Source organism: Lactuca saligna, chromosome 1 (genome assembly GCF_052625555.1).
Source record: "Lactuca saligna cultivar CGN05327 chromosome 1, ASM5262555v1, whole genome shotgun sequence".
Taxonomy (NCBI): Eukaryota; Viridiplantae; Streptophyta; class Magnoliopsida; order Asterales; family Asteraceae; genus Lactuca; species Lactuca saligna.
The window spans coordinates 65,636,479-65,642,555 of record NC_136417.1 but is presented as its reverse complement, the minus strand read 5'-3'; the positions used below and the strand labels follow the sequence as shown (position 1 = coordinate 65,642,555).

The 6,077-nt window shown below is 34.9% G+C and overlaps 1 non-coding gene across 1 annotated transcript; it reads left to right on the top strand.

The window, feature by feature from the left end:
• The first annotated feature begins 3,256 nt into the window (after nt 1-3,256).
• LOC145027964 (small nucleolar RNA R71) lies at nt 3,257-3,360 on the top strand. Its single transcript, XR_013675724.1, has one exon. It is a non-coding gene; the product is annotated as a small nucleolar RNA R71 (small nucleolar RNA).
• The last annotated feature ends 2,717 nt before the right edge of the window (nt 3,361-6,077 follow it).

The window sequence follows — 6,077 nt, the reverse complement described above, 5'->3', positions numbered from 1 at the left end:
ATCTGCTTGGTTCGTTTATTTGATTATTTTTTCTATACTTCAGGTCTTAGAATAACTCTGCATAAATCCAATCTTTTTGGTATAGGGGTTGATTTCGGCAAAGTTATGTCGGTTGCTACCCTGACTGGCTGTAGACCTGCTAAACTTCATTTTTCTTACCTAGGTTTACCCGTAGGTGTTAGTATGAAATTGATTAAAGGTTGGAAGCCAATAATTGACAAGTTTTAGAAAAAAACTGTCAAATTAGAAGGCAAATATGTTATCTATTGGTGGTAGATCGGTTTTGATTACTTCTGTTCTGGGTTCGTTAGGGAATTACTATATGTCTCTTTTTCTGATGCCACTCCATGTTAGGAAATAGAAACACAGCAGATTACATCAAACACAAAATTGAATGGGGGCAGTTGTCTATTCCTCACATCGTGAAACATGAGTCTCATGTCGTGAGCTTGGTTCAACAGTGAAATGAAAATCGAACAACATTTCATCCAAATTGAACCAAATTCTTTCATAGGGTTTTCTCTAAGAAAGCTGAATAAATGATAAAATCAGTAAATTAAAGGGTTTTAAATAAATAAATCATCAAATCAACACCAATTTTACAGTAAATCGCATCAATTGACATAAGAAAGCTGAGAATGCACACTAACTTCTAAATGTAGAAAATCAATAAATTAAAGGGTTATAAACAAATAAATCATACCTTTGTTGAAGAGGGAACAAGAAATATATAAAGAATCGAAGGAAATAGGTTGACAATTGAAGTGGGGGTGGGGGGGGGGGGTGAGGGCAAAATCTTACGTTGTAAGTGGGTGTTTACAAAAATGAGTTAACTGGTTATTGTTGTGTATAAAACAAAGTGGTCCCTCGAAATGCACGTCGTGAGGGATATACCTCACGTCGTGAGTTTTTGAACTAGTAGATATATCAGGTCTTTTCTTTGTCCCCACAGAGTGGTGCCTTATTCCCATGTAGTGGGCTCGCAAATTTAACAAAAACCATGTATTTTTTCTTTCAAAACTTTAATGATTACCAATCATGATTTGGATTCCGCATTTGATTTTGAAAATAGAAGAGAAATAAATGACGCATCCTAAAAATCAAATAATGAAACACTAACTAGACTAAAAAGAAAGGAAAAGAAAACGCAAACTAACCTCAGGTTTCCTCTCAAGAAGCACTTCTTTTTATAGAGTCGTGAGCCAGACTCCTTCCTAGTCTACGTTGTTGCGGTTGGGAGCGAAATCTCAATTTACTCCTTTGTCTCCTTTCATATTCTCTTTTAAGCTTGAAGTCACCTTATGTATGTTTTCTTTGAATTTTGTTTCTTCGTTTGGTTGTCACAAGGATCGAGTTTTCTTTTAACTCCTTGGAATTTTTCATCATTTGAGCTCTTTTCTTTGTGCCTAATGACTTCTATCCTGTCTACCTCCATATCATCAAGCTTTGTCTTCTTACTTACTTGATCCTCATCTTGATGACTTGAACTAAAATCTTCACTTGTCTCACCAACTTGAACTTGTGGTGTAGTAAAAGCAAACACTTCAAACATTATATTAATCGATGCTCTTGGCTTGGTAAGCTTCATTTCTTCCTTAGGTTTGGGTTTTTCCCTTGTTTGGACTTCTTCTTCCATCAACTTTTCCAACTCTTCTAGCTCATTGTCCTCATCTAAAAAGAATACTTCATCTTGTGCCCTAGAAGTCTTGAATCCTTCATCAACCTCGAATGTCCTTTCATCTTTTCTCACTCTTAAAGTGAGCTTCAACTCTTGAATATCAACCAAGACACTTGCGGTATTTAGTAGTTGGCATCCAAGGATAATGAGTACATCTTCATCATCTTTCATGTCTATAACCACAAAATCAATTGGAAAAGCAAATTTACCAATTTTAACCAATAAATCTTCAACTAACCCATGAGGATAACTTACCAAACGATTAGACATATGAATTTCCATCCTTGTGGTCTTCAACGCTGGAAGGTCAAGCTTTTGATAAAATGAATAAAGCATTAAGTTAATGATACCTCTAGAATTGGCTAAATCGAATGTCTTCGTGGAATTTCCAAATTCGCATGGCAATGTAAGGCGTCCTGGATCTCTCATCTTTGTTGGTATTCCTTCTATGATTATTGTTGAACATTGTTTATTAAGAACAACCATGGAAGTATTGTCTATTTGTTGGAGTGTGTCAAGAAGATCTTGAAGGAATTTCGTGTATTGGGCATTTTAGCTAATGGTTCATAAAATGGGGTATTAATTGGAATAACCTTACTTGATTGATGAACCTTTTAGGATCTTTCTCTAGTGGATGTACCCTTGCTCTAGATGGAAAAGGTACCGGAGGCTGATATGACTTGACAAAAGACTCGATTTTCTGATTTAACTGGGCCCACAACATGAGAGGTAGTAGCTCACGTCATGAGAATTGGGCACAAGTTTGATCTTTTTCTTCGATCTTCATCTTTATTGGTTGCTACTCGGGTTGCTTTGAGGCTTCATTATAGATCATTGCAAGCTTTGAATGAGGGTATTCTTCAGTGGTTATGACTATGACATGAGGTTGCAGTTTTGGATCGGGACTTTTGGGCGGTAATCTTTCGTTAATGAGTTTACTCAATTACCAGAGTTGAGTCTCAATGTTCTTTATGGAAGCTTGTTGATTTCTATTGGTAACATCAGTAGCATCTTGCCTTTTTTCAGAGGCTTCCATAAACCTATTAAGCATTGAATCAAAGTCGGGTTTCTTCTCTGGTGGTAGTTTTTCCTTTTGGTAGAAGTCTCGTTCGGTTTGCCGATACTTCTCTTTTTTTTATTGTATTCTTCATAAGAAACCATTCCTTCTTGGGCTTTCTCCAATCTTCATCAAATCGATCACCACTATAGTAACACACTTGAGCTTTTCGGCTCCCATTCTTATCAAAATCAAAATCTTTGGTGAAGTGTGATCCTTTACAATTGCCACACCTCACTTGTATGGCATGAATCGATTAACCCATCTTTATCGTCCTTCAGTCCATATTCTTTAGTTTCTCCATCACAACTTCTAAATCTTTTGAAGTTGCATTACTACTTCCTTTTCCTTGTAGCATCCTCTCGTGGGTTGTGGTTTTCTCTATAGTTCTTTGCGAATACTTCAATGAACTCTTTGATGGTACCATGATCTTTCTTGTCATTGGGCCTTTCAAATCAGGGAGTTGCCTTGTGGTCACGTTTACCCCATCATAGAATATCGAAACTTCTTGTTGCACATTCAAATCATGTTGAGGATAATTTCTTAAAAGACCTTTGTATATTTCCTAAGCCTCATATAAGGATTCTCTATCTTGTTAAAAATCAACAATCACTTTCTTGAGTTTTCTTATCTTTGAAGGAGGATAAAATTTCTCGATGACCGCTTCAAGAAGGTTTTGCCAAGTTCTTATAGTTCCAAGTGCTAATGACTCCAACCATATTTTTGCATCTGATGTAAGTGTCATGGGAAGCATCTTTGTAAAATTGAATCTCTTGAAACATTTGGAACATTGAAATAGTCTACAATATCCAAAACTTCATTGATGTGCTTGAAAACATCTTCCTATCTTTCCTAGAAAATGGTATGTCTTTTAGCCTTGCATGAATGTGGCCTTTCAGCTTAAAGTTCATGGTAGCTGGTATTGTAGGTCGCACAAAACCTGGTTCATTGTCGTTTCGTATTCTCCGTTTGTATTCTTCCATCGTCATGGTGGTAATGTCCGTCGTCTCTTCGACCTCGCTTTTGACCTCTTCTTATAATTCGGTTTCTGTTACTGGCCATATCTGGTTCCTTTCTTATTTGGAGTTCTTTCAAATCTTTCAAACTTGTCAAATTGGAAGGCGTTACTTGATTCGTCAACCGTTTTATCCTTCTTCTTGTGGAATGCAGATTCTAGATCTCCAAGTGGTGGTATGATGGGAAATTGTGATCCCCTGGTCATAAATCGCTAAAACAAAACGTAAAACAAACTAAAGAGAAAAATAAATAAAAAATGAATAGGTAGAATCCACACGGTGAGAGGTAAAGGTCACGTTGTGAGAAGCGTAAATAGAAAAACTTATTTAATGCATAAAATTAACTCTTTGTGGTTTTTACACCACAAAAATGATTGATTAACTGAAAATAATTAAATTAACAACTAAAATCACCGTTCCCCGACAACGACGGCAAAAACTTGGTGTATGCAAAAGATATATCTGTAAATTTTAAATTTATAAAACTAACTACTTCTCTACTAATAAACTTATAGGTAGTGTACCTAGTCAACATATAGTATAGTAAAGTAAGTTGGGTATTGAACACATGGAACGATATTTAGCTAAAAAATAACCATTAAAAATTAATCTAAAAATAATAAATAAAAGGGAGTTCTATCTGATTTTACAAGTTCAGATTAACTGAAACTATTCAATTCACTAACAACTAAGAAAACAACTTAACTAAGACGATTTTTATCAGGAGTCTGAAGACACATTCGTTTAGCTTTGAATCCCCCTGCTTCTTATGGTTGGTTTCTAAACATGGATTAATTCAGATGGTTACCAATATAAATATAATTAACAGTCTTGATCCGATCTCCTCATATTTTTACCAATTCACGAACTACTATATAATGATCATACGCAAGTAAACACAAATTGATTATTAAAGATAATTGGGCTATGTGAGAAATATATAAGATTATTATCTTTGATCAAGGCAAATAACCAAACACAATTATAATTCCGTTCTTAACACGGATAAAGTTATTACCTTTATTACTTAATCTAAGATTTGGTAAATCCTAGCTCTAGCAATTTAATGATCATAAACTACTAGGTAATCAAGTTCATGCAATCAAAATGATCATTCAACTACACTTAACTTGAATCAAAGCAATAAGGATTAGAACTTTAACATGCTAGATATGATAAATCAAACACAAGCTAAACCAACATCATAAAATCCATGAAAAGAAAGAAACTAACACATAGTATTAGGGTTCATCTACACTAAACGAAAGCCTAATGAGTTAGCTACTCATGAAAGAAAATAAGCGCAAAAACACATAAGAATTCTAGCTAGACATGTTCAATCTAATGAAAATCGAATGTGTAATGTGAATTCTTGCTATAAATATTCAAATCTCTAATCTCCAATCGATCTCACCTTTCAAAGGTTCCTTTTTCGCACTTTTCCAACTCTGAAATCGACTTAGAACTCCATAATAGGTCTCCCCTGATCTAGCAATTGATTTAAATAGTTTCCTTAAAAATACTCCTCACGTCGTGAGCTATGGGGTTTCACGACGTGAGATCAGTATATATCCTTTTTCAACAAGGAAAATTTCTCTTTGCATAGTAATCTTCTGGAATCTTCATTCTCACGATGTGAATAGTCATGGCTCACGTTGTGAGCTTCTAATTTATGTGCATAGTCAAAAAAATTTCAAGAGTCACACCATGGTAATTTGAATCCACGTCATGGGAAGTGTATTTTCATGGTTTTTCTTCCTTTTAAGCTCTATGAAGCTCTCAGCTTCAGCTCCAATCCTCCCAGGTTCTAGCTTTTGTCGTTTTTGGAGACTTTTCTTCAAGAGTGTCATTTTTGGATGCACTACGTAAATTAACTTAATAAGTATCAAATATCTTTGTATTTAACCAAAATATAGCTTAAAATGTGCTAATATAACATGTGTGTGTGTGTGTGTATATATATATATATATATATATATATATATATATATATATATATATATATATGGCAATATCGACACATATCCTGACGACAATTCGTTAGCACAAGTAATTAATAAAACTTCATTTTTTTCGAAAATATTCCCGATGAAACCTGTACCGATGACATGTTGTCGGTATAGGGGTACCTATCTCGACGACACCTATGTTAACGACGTTTTTGACCTATCCCGACACGCCTGTGGTACAAGTTAGAAATTGTTGTCGCCACAGGGAGTTAATGTTGTAGTGTCGGTTGAACCATTATGAATTACCAAGGCATGTTGTAGCATCTACGACCAATGATAACAACACAACAAGAATAAGATGAAACATTGAACAAAGA